At 34.0% G+C, this 21,556-nt stretch overlaps 1 protein-coding gene across 2 annotated transcripts in view; it reads right to left on the minus strand.

Moving 5' to 3' along the window:
* The window catches only part of LOC142981120 (uncharacterized), a 111,419-nt gene that overhangs the window by 12,715 nt on the left and 77,148 nt on the right, over positions 1 to 21,556 (minus strand). The window lies entirely within an intron of this gene.

The following is a 21,556-nucleotide window of genomic DNA, read 5'->3' on the forward strand; positions in this document are numbered from 1 at the left end:
CAAATGAACAAGGTGTACACAAAACGGCAACTTCCAAAATATTTTTTGCAATGTAAATTGGATAAGCCTCTGACGAATAAAATTAGGCAGAAAAAGATGTGTAAAGCGGCCATATTTGTTGAAGTTCACGCGGCTCGTTAGCATCAGACAGGCGCGGGCGCGCTGAATATTACGAAATGAGCACACCAACGAAATACTATCTCAACGGATATCATTTCGACCTACTGAGCTTAATATTATAATGGGTATTATAAAACACAAAAGAAGACAGTTAAAAAGTAAAAATGTTATAATGAATACTGCCCAGATTTTATAATAATTATACTAATTGTTTCATCGTCGCGAGTTTAATATTTCTTGGAATTTTTAAAGGAAAATATTTCAATGATAATTTTATTTTACCGCTGGTATTTTACGAGAATCAGTTTTATTGCTTTCTTCTTAATGTATAAAGCCTTCTCCAGGGTGATCACAAATCTCCACATTTATATTTTTCAATCCTCGTCATCCATTTTCGGTGCTATAAATGCAAAGAGCCAGCGCAATTTCGTATCAGAAGGCTTTTGGACATTTAAATATAAACGTAGCGCTTCATTTGACTTCGAATATAATTTGTGCTGAAAGCATTCAAATGAATGTTGAAGATTTATTTTTCAAATATTTTTGCGACTTTATGATAAGAGATTAAAAACGAAACCATTATAAGTATGAAAAGTGTAGTGAGTACCTACTTTATTCTTTTTATGTCTAGCTAGATAAACACATTAAAATATGAAGTCAATTCAGTTAAAATAACTTTTTATACAAAAGTTAATCATAAAAATACTTTAATATATGTATATCTACTGCAATATTTACGCAGAACATACAATATTTACGCATTAAGTTTAGTAAGGTAAATTGAACTCAACCGTAAAACAAATAAAGAATATTGAAAAACAGTAGCTTCTTAGTACAAAATAAATGGAGTGAGAATAATGAAGTCGGTCAGAGCGAACCGATGAATATGGCAAAGTAATCAATTCTCACCTCCCTTCGTAAACAAACACATAAACGGCGAAAAGAAAACAAATTATCATAGAACCCTGTATAATGAGATAAAAATATATTCAAAGTATCGATTATTTAACCTTCAAACACTCTTAGATAATTAAAAATGTATCACACTAAAATACTGTATAGAGATAAACAAAACAGAAACGTAAAGAAAAAATTAAAACATTAATGGCGTTCACTATTTTTCTTTTTATGGCCAGTACATACATATTTATAAAAAATAAATAAAGAGGTTATGCTCCAAAATTAAAAAGTAAAAACAAAGTTCATCTCGTATAAAATCTGGGCTTATCGAAAAATCTTCTTTTCTTGCTAAGGATTTATTTTAGCGAGAAATAACCAGCTACAAACCTGGCTATTTTGTTAATTAGCGTAAAGTTTTAAGTAAAACCGTGAGATTGAAGCGAAGCCGCCGATATTGGTCGTCGTCGCCGCTCGACTGAAACTTTTATATTTATTTAGTTCTTGGTTTGACTTAGAAGTTAAAGTGCACTAGCTCTCGACTCCAAATAGACTGGCAAGACATATAGAAACAATGCAGTCGAACGAATGTTTGACGAATTCGTGAAACCAATGACCAATGAGCCTGCTGTTTATTTCTAAACAAGCCAAAGACTGTCTCTAGTTGATCACGGAACAGCACGATCTTTATAATTTTAACTAATGAACACAATTGTGTTTTTGCGAGGTCAAACATCTTAACAATGTATAAAGAAACAATACTACGAAGTATTTAATTTTAATTACGGGATCGAATAACTTGTTCTGTTTCATTCATTATAATGGGAAATGTTTGTGATATTTAAATAGAATAATGTCAAAGAATCTTTGACACGATTCACGATTCTTCACGATTAATTAAAACCTTATCTATAGAAACAGAGTATTTTTTTTTAAAGCTTGTGTTTCGTGCTGTTTCTCATAACTTGTTTTTTTTTTTTTTTTAATAACCCATATCTGTCCCACTGCAGGGCAAGGGTCTCCTCCCGAACGAGGGGGAGGGGTTAGGTCTTGAGTCCACCACGCTGGCCAAGTGCGGGTTGGGGACTTTGCATGCCCTCAATAAATGTATTAAACAAATTTTAGGCATGCAAGGTTTCCTCACGATGTTTTCCTTCACCGTTAGAGCAAGTGATAATTATTTCTAATACACACATAACTTCGAAAAGTCATTGGTGTGTTGCCTCGGATTCGAACCTGCGACCACTTGCGTGGGAGGTGCCAACTTAAACCACTTGGCTATCACTGCTTATATTAGACAAATTTGCAACATAAAACAACACACAAGGAAATTGATTTGAATACAAGGACTTTAGCAACTATTTTGATAATAAATACTAGCTAAGCTTTAAGTTTAGTTCTCACTAAATACCTGGCGCAATTTATGTACGTAGCTTATCTTACTTTATTCTATTTGCAAGAGTTTGGGAAGGATAAAGGTTATCCCGGGGGAGGATATAACAGTGACGTAGTGGTCACAGATTATGTTTATTTGTGTGGGAACTCTCCCGGGACATCTGTGACGAGATTCTACACCAACTGAATCGAAGCCTTGAATCTTGTATCAGCATTAGATATTGAAGTCATGTAGTAGTAACCTACTCTAGGCTTTTCTAGTTACGTAACAACATTTCTCTTCAACATGGTACGAAAAGAACCCTTCTTTCAGTCTTGCTAGTTATGCCAAATAATAATAGTCCTTTTTTTTCATAAAAATTATGTCACGTTATACTTTGAGCAAATCATTTTATCATCTAAGTGGTTCAGTTTTTTTGCGGAGTTTTCTCAATTATTGTTTTCGTCGTTGCTCACTACAACTTTTGTAGAAGAGTATGTTACTTTGCGTTATATTACCGCGCTATTAGGTATATCATATGTGGTACTATCATGATTTCAGCTGACAGTTTTAGGTCAAACGGTATAGGGGCGAACAAATTGCCAATTACCGGCCACAGCGCCAGACCGTGCCAGACAATTACAACTATTTTAGTTGGATTCTTCTATTAGATTCATATTAGTAGGAAATTAATAGAACAAAATGTTTCCTATATAATTTTATAAGAAACCGACTCTGAAAAATATTATATAATAGTCCAACAACTTTGTAGAGAGTACAAGCTTATGCAGCGGACATTTACCCATTTGCTTCAGCTCCTTTCTTTTGGAACTATAAGGAAATATTGATTATATTCTAGACAAATCGTGCATGCCAAGATTTTCTTCTTAGTTGTCAGACTAAACGAAGGAGGAAACCAAAACTTGCTTCAACAGTGTCGGATTTCAATCCATAACACAAAACCATTTTCACGATCGGTATAACAAAAACGGGTTTTATACTCAAATATTACTTGCCGAAAATGGATTCCTTCCAATTGGATGAACAACGAACGGATTTATTTTTCTGAAATAACTTTGATTTTCGCCACTGAACAATATCGCGTGCTGCAGAATCGCGAAACGTAGAATCTGATTTAACAAATTGTAGCAATTGGATTTCAAAAAAATAGATCGAAATCAACATAACCTATTTTACTCTTAGTAGGTCATGGTATAACGTAGTGCAAATAAAAACCATTTTTCAAACTTATAAAAACCTCCTAGCGATTTAACAGCCGTCGAAGACTAAATAAATAAATATCATTGGAAAACTCACATACGGTCATATTTTGATTCCAAACTTAGCAGAACTTATACTATGGTTACTAAATAACTGACAAACATACTTAGATATTTCTAAATACATATACATACTTATTATTATTTGTCCCAGATGGGATTCAATATTCAGACTAAAAAAATACTGCATGAGTCAGAAGTAATTTATGGGTAGCTAAATACCTATTTTCACAGAATATGTCGAAGTTACACATCGTTTATTCCGAACGTTTTTTAAATCGAATCGTTTCAGTAAAATCTCAGCAACAAAACGTATCTGGAGCGTCCCTCGAGACTCACACGTGAGTGTTACCTGTACTATGTGTGAGACCTGGATGTTGTCGACGACGCGACTTAGTATTCATGAGATCAACACTAAACTACTAAACTGGTAAAGCTCTATTACCTACTATTTACGGTTTACTAAGAACAAACTTATTTTGTTTTACTCTAAAAGAAACATTTTTTTTATTTCATTCTTCCTTATGTACATACAGAAACCAAGAAGCTTTTAAACTGAATTAACGATTGATATTTTAAACGACAACAACCGTTCAGTTTATGGGTGCTCTGGAATACTGACAGAGGTGCATAGTCTAAATACATCTGGCCAGCAACATTTCCAGATTACTCGCAGCGGATTATTAGCAACTTTTAACGAGTAAAGAGATTGTTATCCGTCGAGTAGTAGTTATTTTATTAAATAACAAATATATATCGTACGATTGCACTCGATTGAATGTTGATTACTTTTCCAGAAATACGCGTATTCAAAAATCAATTAGTCTCTTCAGCTTCAGCAATATTAGTTGTGACAATAAAAGTACCAATCCTGTCAGATGATGTCCAAGCAGAACTACAATAAGACAGATAACTTTAAAACATCTTGCCTCACCTTATATTGTATCAATTATCATTATACGCTTTCAATAGTTCATACGTTTAATGAGCATAGTATTAGTGTCCGTGGTTGGTAATACTAGCTCACGTCTAAGGTCATTACAGCTCGCTCCCGGTACATTACGCCGCCATCGTCTACATTCTGTTAGTATTACGGGTAAATTATACTGCTTGATATTGGTCCGAGCATCCATTAATGGAGCCACTGAATATGGACATTGGATATAATGCAATATGGTACGTTGTGATACCAAATATTGATGGAATTTGCGCAGAAGTGGTCCCGGTTTAGAATTAATATGCATAATTACATTAGCAAATAGCAACCCTTAGTAGTAACATAAAGGTGATATTATTAGACTGTTATCAGGTAACTGTGTGTGAGTTGTGTAATGATGTTAATTAATATTATAGTTTTCTCGTGTGTATGATCAACCGCGCAAAAAACCGCTATCTGAAATATAGTCAAATGAAAATGGTAGCCATTAGCGCTAGCTAATGAAAATTATTCAAATTAACTAAAGCAAGATTGCTGTCTTAGTAGAAAATATGTTACCTAGAGGTGTTTTCTGTAAACGTATTTTATCAATAATACGATAACCGTGGTGGTGCAGTAAAAAGGCACATTTTATTATTTGTTGGAGAAGGCGGCGACGCATCAACTGGCTCCGTATTGGCACCATTACTTGCACTGCTTGCGTACAGCGAAGAAATGGGACACTAGTATCTTAAACACTAAAGTAGCCTTATAATCTAAGGTAGAAGCTATTTGGAAATCCAAAAATACTCTAGCATTTTTTAAACGTTATTTGTCAGGGTAAACCGAAAAAATAAAAACAATTTTGCTAAAAGATATACCTAGCTTCGAAAAGCGTTTTTTCATGGAGCTAATTAGCTGTCATGGTTCGTCTTTTACCGTTTTCACATATTATTACTTAAGAATAACCTCAATAGACTCCTAAAACATAAAAGTATTTTCTGAAAAATCAGTCCAAATGATAAAGTATGCCTGTAAAAGATCGTTCACAATATGTGGAGCAAGTTTTTAATGTGTCGTATGTTGGCTCAGTTCCAAATCCTCCTCCTTACAGCCGAGGATCCAAGTAAAAACTCACCAACAATAGGATTTACTTTTTAGCGCAGCAGTTAGTTCGACCTACACTCACAGGAAATTGGGAGAGAAACTTATTTTACAACTAGTCGTTCATGCCTTTACACTTTGTGAATCTATGCAATATTCGGGCAAATATTCAGTTTGTTGTTCCCAAGTGTATGAGAATGAAGTAATTTTGTAAGCCGATATTTGATTTTAATATTCAACCTTGTAGCAAGTAGTTAAACTCAATTATAATATATACAGATGTAGAATGTATAAAAACGTTCTCTTTTGTTGTATTAATATTCTATTGTAAAATCACTGTAGAATTGTTGTGTACGAGTCTATTCATGTTAGTCGTGGTTAATCCAATGTACTTTACGCTACGTATTGTTAGTACTTTGCTCTTTCTAACTTCGTTTCCCTCATTGCTATGCTGTTGTTCTCACATGCGTCGCGTAATCTTTTAGTCTTTCTAACATTATAAAACAGTAGCTGAATATGACAACTACCTTTACATAATTTTATTATTTAAATCTAAACTTTGGTTTAACTCAATAAAAATACATAAATTAATATATAAATTATGTATTTTTATTGAAATATAAAGCAGTGATAGCCGAGTGGTTTAAGTTGGCACCTCCCACGCTAGTGGTCGCAGGTTCGAATCCGAGGCAACACACCAATGACTTTTCGAAGTTATGTGTGTATTAGAAATAATTGTCACATGCTCCAACGGTGAAGGAAAACATCGTGAGGAAACCTTGCATGCCTAAAAATTTGTTTAATACATTTATTGAGGGCATGCAAAGTCCCCAACCCGCACTTGGCCAGCGTGGTGGACTCAAGGCCTGACCCCTCCCTCATTACGGGAGGAGACCCTTGCCCATCAGTGGGACAGTAATGGGTTAAATTTATATATTTATTTATAAAATATAATATGAAATAACATTTTTGCTTCTTCATGTTGCACAGTAGTAAAATATAGACAGCATTTTTCATTTCTATTAAGTTTTAATATTGAGGCTATATACTATCAGAGGTGTAGCGGACTCACTTAGACAGAAAATTATAGTGATAAAAAGGACATTATAAGCAAATCTTTAGCGTGGACATTTATTACATTACTTGGATACTAAACATGGTGAAGTAAGATTGTCAGATAAGGTCCCGTGAATAATGCATGTTGCATCACGCCCCGGCTGAGGATCAACTTGTAAATACCGACACTCTCAGATACACGCCGCTACAACTTATCCGTACGTCTTACTAACTTAAGCAAATCTTCCAACTTCGAGAAGACTTCGAGCTAGTACCTAAGTTCTTTAAAATTGAAAACTGATTTTTAAAGGTACAGGATCACAGATGAGGGAATTTAGCGGGTTTGATTGCTTTTTTTTCTAGTTCGTTTTCATAAGAATCTAACAGAATATGACATTGTTAAGACTCTATGCTCCACGCTTTGATCTCAACTTATGTTCAGATTGCTTCTAGCGATAACTTTTATCATAGAAACATGAGTGACATTGCGGAAAATAGTATCGTGCGGGTTCATAAGGAAACTGTCAATCTGCATTTTTATGATACACTTCCCCTAAAGTATTTGTCAAAGTTATTTGTGACGTCACAGTCGCGACAGATGCTATTTTATTACTTGTTTTATGTTCGTTTTATGTCTTGATGGAAGAAGTTGCGAGATAATGTGTAAATATCTGTTTTATTCTTCTAAATGAAATAAATAACAATTCGTATGTGAATATAATTAGTTTCACTGTTAAAGAGCATATTTCTTGTATAGTTCACGCGGCCAGTAATATTTATAACGTACGAGGTTCTCGTTTAGTGTAGTAATAGTAGCGAGTAATAAATAGTGTTGTGACAGTACAATTATGTGTCGCTATACAACTATACACAAGTACACCGCACTGCGGTATATGGGAAACTTTAGTAGCTAGCAACGAAATTGAAAAAATACAAGAAGACTGCAACATTTTAGTACTGGAAAGTATTTTGCTAATAGAGAGCATCCATAAACTGTTAAAATAAACTACTACAAGTTTCATCGATATTTTTTTATATTAATGTAATTACTTATTTACTCAACACAAACGAAACATCGATTTTAATATAAAAGAAAATTGAAGTGGTTTTATTTGTGATAAATATTATTCCCAGCAGTAATTCTACTTTATTTACTAGTTTGAAACGATAATTGGTAGATACTTATACCAGTAAGTCATTGTAATAATAATAATGTCCTCCTAGCCGATATACGGCTACGGCGCGGCGGTCAGTTTCATTGAAACTGGCCATCGCGCCGTAGCCTTTTGTTTATAGTGTCCAAGTGTGCGCACAATACACAGGTACACTCTCTATTCCATCACTCTCATAGTTTGGTGGGACGGATAACCGACACGACCAGTGAGAGGTCAGGCGCAGGACCGACGGCTTTACGTGCTCTCCGAGGCACGGAGGTCTTCGACCTCAACTTCCTAACTCCGGGCAATCTCTAAGAAATTCTTAACAGAAAATCTCAGAAAAGACTTTTTGGCCCGACCCAGGATTCGAACCCGAGACCTCTCGCACCGCAGTCGCATATACTACCGACCGCGCCACAGAGGCAGTTATTGTAAATACTCGTCGTAGATGAAGGATGGCTGTTTAAAAGCCAGAGATGAGTTTTCAAAGAGACGTGCGCGTCGCTCGAGGCGGCGGCGTCTCGGACAGATCAAAGTGACTGCACTCCGCAACTAGTAAATAACTTTGACGTAAACATGTTTTTAACATAGAATAATCAAAACAATTCGTGTTTATTTTGAATCTTTTTATTCAAAAATAAAGCTCATTGTAGTCGCGTTCTCACTAAGTCCAGCTCAAAATTTATGGATTTATAAAAGTTTTTATTGACAAAAACAATATCAATTTCACTTTATTTTTATGAATCAACAGTAGAATTTGAATACACAATAATATTCACATAAAACAAAAAGGTTTAACAAACAAAAAAGGCTTCATAGAATTTGTATGATCAGATAATGGGAAAGGGGCAATGAAACAAATAAATATTTTATGTTTATAGCCACTGCAAAATGTAGGTTGTAAAGAACTTTTAGTATTCTGTTCAATATTTATTCTTGCTTCTAGGTAAAAATATCTTAGTGTCGTAGCAAGTAAGTTTCGTAGCATTTATTTTCGTAGCGGTTGTAGCGTCGTAGCCGGCTTTAGTATCTGGGTGGCAACCGTTAGTAGCTTAGTTAATTACTAGGAGAATATCGTCTGACCTCTGCGTGTGACACTTAAGGAGATATTGGCTATCTTAATTAAGCTTCAACACTTTCTACAGCCTTCGGGCATCTAACAAACTGTAATAAAAGACAAGCTTAGTACTCTTAGAACAACATGATTGTTGGTTCTTTCTTTTAAATATTCCTAATGCAAGATCATCGGCATTCGTATGTTTTCATTATTTAACGAAAAACTATATCTAAACGTATCAAATATCCAACATCGGCGTTCGTAAATTACCATTTACTGCAATCGTCTTTAGAGACCTTGAACATAATTCAACAACAAGCATCAAAACTGTGGATGTGTAATAACTGGAGGGGTCCGTGGAGAGTACACACACGTGTACATAATTAAAGAGCCACCATTTGAAATATTAAGTAACTGCCGGTGAGCGCTCCGGTGAGAACATAATAGCTACTTACATTAATTATGATAATATTATAAACAGCTTTGGCCCTTCCGCTATTATACTGAATACGCAGAAGCAGGTCACTAACGTGTAAAGTAGATCACTAACACCCCAGAGTTTGGAGATAACAAAACATTAGTCTGTCGCATCGCACTGTCCAACAAACGTACTTACCCCACCCAGCTCATTTACTATAGTACTCCACTAACTATACGTTCCAAAAATATAATAAATCATTTGATATATAAAAGTGGGAGCAAACTCTCGCCTCCAATCTAATTTGGCAAAGTTTCTTCTTAATATATTTGCGGTGAAGTATAATTTTCTACAAGTCTCAAGTAACTTGCGTTGAAACAGATGTTGCGTAAAAATAAAGAAGTTTCTCATTGAACAGAAAATCTCTACACTTATATATAGCAGGAATACAAAATGACAGGAATGGTTTTACCGGTAATGAGGTTTTTTTATACTCTTGTAAGGATAACATACTCTTGCGGACACAGCCATTACCTTCATTCGTTTTTTTTACTAAAACCTCATCCCGGACGCGCGAGCTATCGTGCGGAACTAATTCCATTTGTAAGCGATTTTTACGAGAATTTTTAAAACCTCTTTACCGTGTATTAATCAGTTCACTGAGAATTGCATTCAATATTCAATTGCAGCATTACTAGGTCTTTTACGGACGTGATTCCTAGAACTATTATACGTTTTATAAAGTCCCTTTTTATTCTCCGGCGTTGAGTACTTCTTGGTATTTTATCTGCATCTGCAGATTATTGGCTGTGTAAACTATAATTTACGCGTATTAAAGCATGAAGAAAACTAAAAAAGTATTCTGAAAAGAATTGTACTCATTATAATTTCTGAGATTGGAGTTTGTTATCATGTGCATTACGGAGATAATAGCTATTAGATAATATCAAACAACAGTCTTTTAAAATTATGCATACTCAAAATAATAATGAAATCTTGCTGATTACAAATGATAAGTTATACTAAGCAGGATATATTTTAAATCCAACAGTGAAAATATTAAATTGAAAAATGACTTTAAGCTTTTTGTTTTGATGCTCGTAAAATGTGCGTAACGACACTTTTAAAACTTTTATTTCATGATGACGGACGGACGCAATAAAGTGGAACATTAAATGATATATGAGCCAGAGTGTTATAGTAAACATTTAATATAAAAGGTACCTGCACACATAAATCTACGTAACAAGAGTTACGATTCTAGCTACTTTAAAAAGAGATCATTTTTAACAAATCCGCCGTAAAATATAATGTTATTTTTGTCTAACATCACACTATGTGACACATGCTTTTAAAGAGCAAACAAAATTTTCTCTGAAAAATAATATCCTACTTAAAAAAGTGAATTTTAAAACCACCAGTACTTTTAGGCGTCTAAACAATTTATGTTCCTCAGGGAACGACATTATGCAGCGTGGTGGTAATGTGACATAAAATATGACTTTTATGTTTATTTTATGGCGTAATAAGTATTAAAAACAAGAATGATGTGACTTTTGTGTGAAGTAGACATATAGTTTATTACTACCGAGATTGCGTGAACTTTATAAACAAAAAATATTAAGTATTCTGTATGAATATGAATAATACATTCGCCATAAAATAAGTCTTATTAGTCGTATTGATACATTTTTTTGGTAAAATTTCACTAAACGTTTAAAACACAGAGAAAAGTGGAGGCCAGAGCAATGAATAGAGTGCCGTAATCAATAGGTTCAAAGCTGTATTGCTTTCGAATGATGTACAACCAGTTCCACCAAGTTACGAGTACTTAGTACATCAAACACAAACATTAAGCAGCTTTTCACCTAACTCAGTGAATTTGCAACAGTTTCTCAACCGTTTCCAAAATCTATTGGTACTATTTGAAAGGTGCAAAGGTGAAATAAAACAAAAAAATTATAGAAGTACAAAGGAAGTAAAATTATGACTCTTATTAAAAGAAAGTTTAGAGACATTTCTGTTGAGTAATTGTCCTCTTAAATTAAGTTTTTAGTTATGAAATATTGGTTTTAACAGAGTCAACGTAAGTATTGCTGTTACTCAGAATGTAAAAAAATCTCCCTACAAACAAAACAATGAAAACATTTCAATCCTTTCACAGAAACTCATAGTTCGTTGTCAATAGTCACAAAGCAAAAATAGGTCGCCTTTTATTGTGACATGTCAAAGAGAGTAATTCAAATGTGTTGGTGAAAGTAAGCGATGTGTATGTATGAGCACATTCCTACTGATTGATCGCTTATCGCACATCGACACTATACAAGATTTATATATTAATGCTATTCTTCTCCTTTGTACTTTCACGAATATTGAGAAGGGGCGAGGCAGGATTTTCATTTTAAGACAATATTTCGCGTAGTTTATTCTTGCTCGCTAAGTCTGCATTATGACTACGTAAATCTACTTACTCAAACAGTTTACGAGCTTAAATCCTTGAAAAGTCGTACCGAAACTACAAGTAAGTTTTCTTTTTTATTTTCTTTACAACGTTTATATTCCTTATTTAAGTTTTTCGTTTCAAATTCCACACCAGTTCACCTCTGGGAACGAAAGGAAGCGGTATAGTACAAGAAGATATGAAAAAGTTGAACCAACATACGCACAACCTTTGAAACCCCTTTATTTGTTAATGTTCTCAACATACACGCTCTCAGAATCCATAAGCGTGTTTCATAATTCCAAAATAGATCGGCTTGTCGATATTTTGACTGCTGAATGTATTTAGTATTCATCGTCCGCTCTCTGAAAGGATTTCTCGTCCAAATTGACGTGACTAACTGAAACTGTATGGTAGAAATTTAACCTCGTCGCTATTGGCTAATAAATCCTTACTGAAATAGTATATCGAGTTATTTACTCGTCAGTGCTATATTTCATTTCAGTACCAATTTGTTTATGCCAACTTTATAGCAACATAAAAATAACTTCACGTTTGATACTACTTGGTTTTTACCAATTACTTACAGAACTACTTACTAGTGAATCAATTTAGTAATTAAATTCTCTCATTACTAAACAAATCTCAGAGTAACGTCAAATAAAGTGAGAATAAAAAGTAATCTTAACGAGATAGACGTCGACGTTAGAAATAATATAAAGGCATTATTCATTCAAATGTCACCGAACGGTTTTGTTCGAATGGAAACGGAAAGATGTTTAACATTAATTTAAACACAAAGTGACAAATGGTTGTCTTCATTAAATATACTAAGAGGTAATATTGTGAGTGCTTGTATTGTATTAGAAGTTATTGTACCGATTGAAATCAATATCAAAGTAACGGGGTTCCTTAAGTTGTATTTAGATGTTGAAATAAAAACATTGGCATTGAGGGCTACTTTTTTCCAGATTCTTAAAACTATGTTACTTACAAAATATCATGGAAACAATGTTCAAGGGTGCGCGAAGCTATAATTTTTGTTCTTTACAACATGAGGGTAGAGCTTATAAAAATGTTATGAAATTCGTAAAACCCAACGCATTATGTAACAGATGTATAAAGTAAAAACTCAGAGTAAGATTTCCGTTGTATATTAAACCTTAATAGTGAATGTATCCAAAATCATGAATTCGCGTTGTGTGATTAATAAACCTAATATCTAGAAATGCGAAACAGAAATTATATTCACATTATCTTATTTTTATCTATCTCAATGTTGGCTTGACGTTAGAAGCAGACTGCACAAACAATATAATTAAAAAGATTTGTCTTTGCAATAGAAGACTGTGTTCTTATAAGAATTCGTTTCATATAGAGTTTCATCTTCAGACATCCCGTCATGTTCGTAGCAATTTTCGTCGTTGTCTCTCGGCATTGCTGACGGGAACACAAAAGTTACATGTGCGCCAACTAAGTAATGAACAAACGGTTCCAGCAAATGAATGCAAGAAGCTAACTTATGCGTCGTCAGACAAAGTTAGTAATTCTCCGCCGCAATATTCGCTACACGATTCCAACGTCTTGCTTTGTGTCAGAACTTCATGAGACTAGCCGGAGTTCTTGATTATTTTTGTTTTGGGAATATTCTTTGGTTCAGAATTAGGACAAACAAGTTCCAAATGAAATTGAGTTCACATACTATGTTCCGGTACTAGTATTAGAAGTAAGTATGATTATGTCATCTGTTATCGAAAATCTGTGATTCGAAATAAAATACTATTTACCATTTTACATTTTTCTAGGACTGTACAAACCATCTTAATTCGAAAAATGTAACTCTTTAACATAAAAACTTAAATCAGTGTAGCGTTGTAACAGATAAGAATCATTGCATTTCCTGAAAGTGTTCGCCATAGAAGATATTACAGCACACGAGAAAAAGCTTTTTCTATTGACAACAAAGCTTATTTTCCAGTGAAAGCGTTATCTGCTGAGGCGGCCGAACAACCGATTGCCTACTAGATGACACTTACTGAAAGGACAGGCTTTACACTACGACGCTATTGATAGATGTTTATAGCAAATACAGACAGTAACGTCATGTTTATCCTTCGTCTAAAACTGTTTGAATATAAATGAATATCTGATGCGAATGAACTGCCATCTGTTACTTACTGTCTCTGACTAATAAATTGAAACAGAGTATTATGAACAGAAAGCATTAAGTGTGTTTTGTGTTCTTAATATTTTGAATTCATAAACAGACGATGAAAATTAATTTTGATCTGTATATTTCAAATTCATAAATATGATTATTGAAATTCCAATGATTCGATATTGATAGCAGCGATTGAGTGGCTTTTGATTTCAACAGTTAAACGTTGGAGTAGCCCACATTATGTAATGCCTGACCTCTCACCAATAACGAAATGTTCGTCGATAGAGTTCAAGTTAACTGGTCGATCAGTATTTGAGGTCTGGGTATTTAGTGGTTCGCCGAAGTCCAACTCGAAATGGCTGCCATAAATTTAAACCATGTTACAGAATCAGTTATATCAAACTGAAGAATTCTGTGATACATTCTGTGTATTTGTTTGTGTAACATTGTAAGTTGGCAGAGAGTCACAATGTTGTCGAGATTGTAGCGCGATTTTGCACAATCGGTACTGTCGAGTATCGAAAGTTTGACATTTTAGAATATACTGCTAAAATAGTTACAACGACGCCCGTTAGAGGCGCTGATCAGATTTTCATACAAAAGTTATCGACAAGGCGGTTGTCGGTAGTCGATACTAGTAGAGAATTGAGCTACTGAACCTAATACTTACTGACGTCATCAACTATGTACTTTAATATCTGTCGTGAAGTTGGTGAATATTTCTTCGTGTAACAGATAGTTTTACTAGTTATCTCTGTGACGCGAGTTATAATTACTATCTCAAGATTTATGATTATGGAATAAGCTCTGTCATATTTTAGGGTATATTTTATTACTAGACTTGAGGACTAATATTTTAACTAATAATTATTAATGTTTTGAAATCTCGTCTCGTTTATTTAAATTAATTTAAAGATAAGTTATTTATTGCTTTAATAGATATTAAAGTTACAAGATATAGGTTCGTTACCCTAATAGTCGGGGCGTCTCTATTATTAGTTGCCTGTCTAAATATTTGTAAATATAACTACGTAAATAACAGGTAATTTAAGTTACTGGAATTAAAATGTAATTGTGTTTTATTAATTAAAATGTAACGCTTTAAAATAAATAACTTAATATAACTCGCTCCTTGCTTTGCGTAGTATAAGACCTTTAAAAAATATTCTAAATATCTTTATATTGTTTTTAAGTACCGACGATAGAACCGATTATCAACTTTCTTTATTAATTTTATCGAAAGTTATCTAAAAGGATACTCAATAGTAGTTACTAATCACTCGTCTGATCCTATTGTAGGCTCAAAACCATCACATTTACATATGTACTATCGAACCAACTGATTCATGACCCATTTTGCCGATAATTCGCTTGACACTATCAAAACAGTAAGAATTTCGTCTCTATCATCAAAGTTGCACTTAGGACATTTTAAACATGCATACGACTGTGTTATGATGTATCTACGACTACATACAACTTTGACCTTTGTTATTACAGTGCGTAGATACGTTTTATCATTTTTCGATAAATCACTCTCAATTTGAATGTAGAATGTAAATAGTCTAAACTCTTTTCACTACGAAAAAACCTATTTGTGTCAAATATCAAATAGCACGTCATTTAAAAATCTGTGAAACGATTAGGGTAACCATTACAGTCATTGCCCATCAAACAGTGATTGCCAATGTTAAGGAATAATACTTTTATTTTAATTTCTAAAGTAACCAGTTCAAATTAGTTGCGATATATGTCATTTTTAAGAGTATTGGTAACATTTTTAATTTATAGAACTCATGTCCGACGTTTGTGCGACAGGCGTGTAGTTCGAAAAGAAAAAGTAAAAGTTTGTTGCAATATTTGTTAAGGATAACATATTTGAATTAACAGTATTCGCTAGTATTTATGGTTTTTAAGTGTTTTATATTGAATTAGTATAAAGTTATTGAAACAAAGGACTGATGTTCTTTTAGAAAGAATATTTAAGTTGCGTTTATAATAGAGTTTATGTCAATGTTTTACTAAAAAGAGACCAAAATTGTGTATCAATTCCTTAACCGGGTAATAACTATGCCGGTTACCCTATATTATTTAATTTTTATAGTTACATTATTTCCTATAATGGCCGAATAAACCATGCCCTGAGTGGGTATTGAACCCACTCCTGACGCGTCGCAGTCGTAACATCAACCCACTACGCCACGGAGCCTGTTGAAAACGATAGCAAAGCATTATTGTATTGGCGCACAAAGATTTGTCGCAATAATGACAGATAACAAATTCATTACCAAGGAAACGAAAGGTTCAAGCCAATTTCGACCTACGCGTATATAGATGTGTTTTAGAAAATGAGCACATGGTGGGTCATGATTCAGTTTGTTCGATAGTACATATGAACTCACCTAATTATGTTCCTACTTCTAATTAATACAAGAAGAACATACGACTGTCCTTATTCGCTCAGCAAAGTGACGAGAATACTAAATCACTTGGAGCCATAGTTACAGAACATTGGTCTCAGTTACAACGTGTGGTGGGATTATGTTAATTACATGCCTCGGCTCAGTGAGGGTAGTTCCGGTGCGATGAGCGTACGCGTCATAGCGTATTGACGTTGATTGGCGCTTGTAAATACTACATACGTCCGGTACATCACAGTTGGACAATTGAAATGCAATAATACAATATCCATGACAAACTAAACCGACAGATATTATTCTATTATTTATGATTGCTCTCAAACCACAAAAATATAAATAGGCAGTCAAATCTTTTGTAAATACATGCACATATTTCCGTCTTTTATTTTACCGCATGAATCCGAATTTGAATAGTTAGCACTTTACCTAAATTTTAACGTACAAACGTTGGTTTCTCGCCAGCTTTACGGTTCTGCTCCGAATAAAATTCGTTATGAAATTGTATTCAGCGACCATTTTCGTGTGCGGTATCCCGGGAGAATGTGATAGCTTACAAAAGCCTGCTTGCGGTGTCCGAGTAAGATCGCGCCACGAATGTAGGCGGCTTTGGCTTTTTGAAAACGAGCGCCCAATGCAATGCAGACGTACAAAGGATTGAGAAAGAATTTTAAGAAAATTTTATTTAAAGAACTTTGTATTTTGTTGAGACGTATGTATTTTAGGAGAACGTTGTATTTTGGGATAAAATCATTTTTTTTTTACATTCCAAGAACAAAGCTTAATAATTACTATCTTACAGACTCTACTGAAATTCTATACTATTCTATACGCCTATATTATATATCATACAGTAGAGTCAAGTGTCTCTATAAATCTCTTACAAGACAGTCCAACAGCAACAACCACTTGACATAATGAATGTAGTACGCGATAGTGTGTACAGTTGAGTACGGTTACATGTTAATCCGTGTTTACAACATTTACCTTGTGACAAGGCCACTTCAGACAGAAGCTATATCAACATACATGACATAAATTATACCGACTATACTTAGTGCCAACTAATGGTACGTTTCCAGTGAAACGGAGGTTGGCAGACCGGAGTCCAGCGGACTGAGAATTGTCTAATGACACTGTTGTCACTAACGTGGACCAGCGATTTCGAGGACTGTTATTAGTTAATTCGCGGCCCGCTCCGCCCAGCATCGCTTCAGTAGCAGCGCACCTTAATATTACCTACTAACCTAGTATTTGGTCTGCTTGACTTTTGAGAAACACTGTCTTACTATGTCACTTTTCTCTTGTTTTTGTCATCACAATGAATCATGTCAGTCCTAGAATTTCTTCAAATTATTCTAAGATTCCAAATAGAAAAATATTTTTGTGTTCGCGTAATTACTGCCGCTATTGTTAAAAACAAAATCTAAAGAATTCTTCTCTAATTTGTTTCACGAAATACCTTCGTTATCTTGCCACGGTCTCCTGGCGACAAGAAAAAGGCAATTATGCGTCAATTATTATTTGAATTGTTAAAAAAGGTCAGCGATTACAAGAGAAACCAAATTCTTCGCGTAGTAACAGTAGGTATCTGGAGTTAAAAAAGGGGATATTTTAATACAATAATAATGCCGTTTAGAATAACATTTTTATTTCACATACCTATAGATATCACGTGCTTTTTATTTCCATAACGAATGAAGAAATAATAAAATTGTTAAAAGAATGTTCAAAGGTCTATGATAAGCTTATGTCAATATTTTGAGTCTACAGAAATAAAGAGTTTTCTACTGAATTTATCTCTGCTACGGTAAAACTCAACGCTTTGCGATACAGTACAATGAGTGCGTCACATTGAGGCCGCTAGAGGGCGCTATCCCCACGCTATTGTTACTGTAATGAACCGGCCGATGCTGCGGACAACTCTGTCGTGACGTCACATCACAACACTCCAGCCACCGGCTTCTTTCCACGTTTGTTTTTAACAAAAAAATCACGAAAATGGATAGTGATGTATTACCTAGAATGTTTGTGACATAATAATTCTATTGGTAAATATAGAAATGGTCCCAGTATTTTGCTAGTTTTCATTACGCGCGATGCTGACAAACGATTTATCATTATATTGTATACTCCTGGGAGTTGAATAGATTTCAAACACAGGAGAACGAAATTTTTGACACTTTGTTGACTTTACAGTATCTGTGGCAACGGCAATTTATTACCAACATTTCGATTTAAAATCAAAGCGTGACTCAAAATGAATATTTAATTGATTTTCCTTATTGCAGAGGCTTAATGGGGTTTCTCTATAACAATTATATCTGATTGGCACTTTTCCTGCTCATTGACATTCTATAGAAAGTTCGGTAGCAAAATTACACTGTAGATATTTTTATTATCTTAACAGCTAGCTTTTAATAATGAAAATCAGTTTCTGCATTGTTCTGTCTGTTATAAATAGCCGCAAGAAGAGTTCATCAATCAGTAAAGCCTTCACATTAAACTGCACGTTGCAACGATGTAAAATATTATATCCATCAAGTTTTAAGTAGCTTACTGTAAACTATAAATGATTGAGTATGGATCAAAACTCCATTATAAGATAAATGCTTTCGTAAAATATTTCAACACAAGACTTTTATTAATATTAATGTTGTTGACTCTTCGATGCAGATCAGTTCAAAAATATTGTAAATGAACAACGGCTAGGGCTAATTCCCTCTTTCTCTTCAAGAGATTTTTAAAGAATAAAGTTGAGTTTTACCCTTTATATAGAAGTGATTGATATCGTATCTGATAGATAAAGTAAATGCATTTTATGAAAAAATCTTTTAATGTCTGGTTAATAAGTTATTCCGAGGTATTTTATCAAAAATATACCTTGTCTGTGAGTGTTGAAACCGAAACTTGATAATTCAGCGTCCTAACAAATAGTTAGATAACTTTAACAATATGAAATTAAGGAAGTATCTAGCATTATCATCGTACTGTTATTATATCGTATAGTATCGTAAAAAGTAATGTTAGAAATGTAACAATGTTCCAGTGTTACCTCAACTTCAAAGCAGTTTTGAACAAACGTACCTGAAACAGAAAACAAGATATTATTAATTTGAAGATCTCATTAATGTTAACAATGCCAGCTCTTGAAGAGTAGCAAGTAGTACAATAATCTGATATTTATGTAACAAGTTTCGGAAGAGGCAGGCAATTAAAATTATTATGCCTACACGTTACAATTAAAACTTTCCGTGATTCGCGAGAAAAATATTTCCGTTCTCGCAATTGTTTGACTGTTAAAAGGTACCTATCCAACTGGAATAATAAGTGAATCTTAAACTTAATGGGACACGATAACTGTAAATGCAATGTAGGAGAAATATGTGCCCAATAATAGGACAGTACAAGTTAACAGCAGGTAAAAACTTAAATCTAGTGAATAAGTAAGTCCAATCGAGTTTCACCTCGTCAAGCGTTTAGCTAGTAATTCCGTAAACGTCCGTTGCTCAAGAACGATTGGACCGATTAGCATAAACATACACATTCCTCTTGCTTACTCTAATGGGAAAGTAACTAGTCCGACGACTCAAAAATAGTGTCTTCTTTTATTGTTTCAATCGGCACTTTCCTCTAAAGTTTTTATTTAAACGCATCAGATTAGGGTTTTTATTTTAATTGTCAAAATGGTCGTCCAATCCGTCCTAGGTATGTTTGAAAAAAAACAGGAGCTGCAAACAGATATTATAATAGGGTAGTCTGAAAACTTCGTTGTTAAAGCATTTATTATTACCCAACTTAATATACTTATTAACTCGAATTAATTCTTCATAATGCTAAAAGTACTTAAATAAAGAACACTGCTCGAATAAAGGAGAAATTGGTTTCTGTGCGGTTTAAAACCAATAGAATGTATAGTGACTCGACGTTGTTCCTCATTACAAGAAGTACGTAGTATCAGAGCGGATGTTCTAACAACTGATTACAAACTGTCTCTTGTTCTAACATGCTCCGCGGTTTTAACTCCTACTAACTGGATTTAGGAACTAAAACTTTAAACTAAACTGCTTAACTTATTGTAAATCAAATTAATATAGGTTTGGCTATTATTTTTCATTGTATCTACGTGTCACTTATGTATATTTATTGTTTTCAAACATAATGTTAGTGTATATTTAGTTTAATGTGGCGAAGTAAATAATGGAGCTCTACATATTTATATGCTGTCAAAGCCAGAACGTAAACACCGATCTTTAGCACAAACTGCACGCAAATGTGTGTGAAGGCTTTACTTCCGATACTGACTGGCAGCCTCCATTGTGCCTCGCTCAAATACAACGCATATTGTTCTACGACCACTCGCATTTTCACAAATTTGGCAAAAATCCAGCTTTTAGTTTTGGTTGTACGACCAATTGGACACTAGGACGCAAGAAAGCCACGAAAATGAAATTTTTTTTTTCCGTAAATTGTTACAACCAATTCTCACGTTTATATTTCAACTAGCTGACCCGCGCAACTTCGCTTGCGTCACTTAAGATAATCATAATTTTCCCCGTTTTTGTAACATTTTTCACTGCTACTCTGCTCCTATTGGTCGTAGCGTGATGATATATAGCCTATAGCCTTCCTCAATAAATGGGCTATCTAACACTGAAATAATCTTTCAAATCGGACCAGTATTTTCCGAGATTAGCGCGTTCAAACAAACAAACAAACAAACAAACTCTTCAGCTTTATAATATAAGTAAGTATAGATTAAAGAAACTAAGATATGATTCAAACTTAAATTAAAACAATATATGAACCACCTCCATCCATCACCGATTGCCTAAGAAGAAGAAAAACAAAAGCAAGGTATTTCGTTTTATTGTTCTTCGGCTTTATGTGGCAGGTATTACTATGCGCTTGGCAAAAGAATGTTGCCAATAAACTGCAACTACAGTTGAGCTTAAATGAATCAATATTACGTAACGTTTAAGAATTAAAAACAAATCTTTATATATATAATTCTTCTGTAAGTGTGTATGTCACTGAACTTCTCTTAAACGACTGGACCGATTTTGATGATTTTTTTGTGTGTGTTGAAGGGGATCTGAGAATGGTTTAGATTATTTAAAAAAGTTTAAAATTTTCCAATCAAAGACGTGTAGACAGG

Source organism: Anticarsia gemmatalis, chromosome 19 (genome assembly GCF_050436995.1).
Source record: "Anticarsia gemmatalis isolate Benzon Research Colony breed Stoneville strain chromosome 19, ilAntGemm2 primary, whole genome shotgun sequence".
Classification (NCBI taxonomy): Eukaryota; Metazoa; Arthropoda; class Insecta; order Lepidoptera; family Erebidae; genus Anticarsia; species Anticarsia gemmatalis.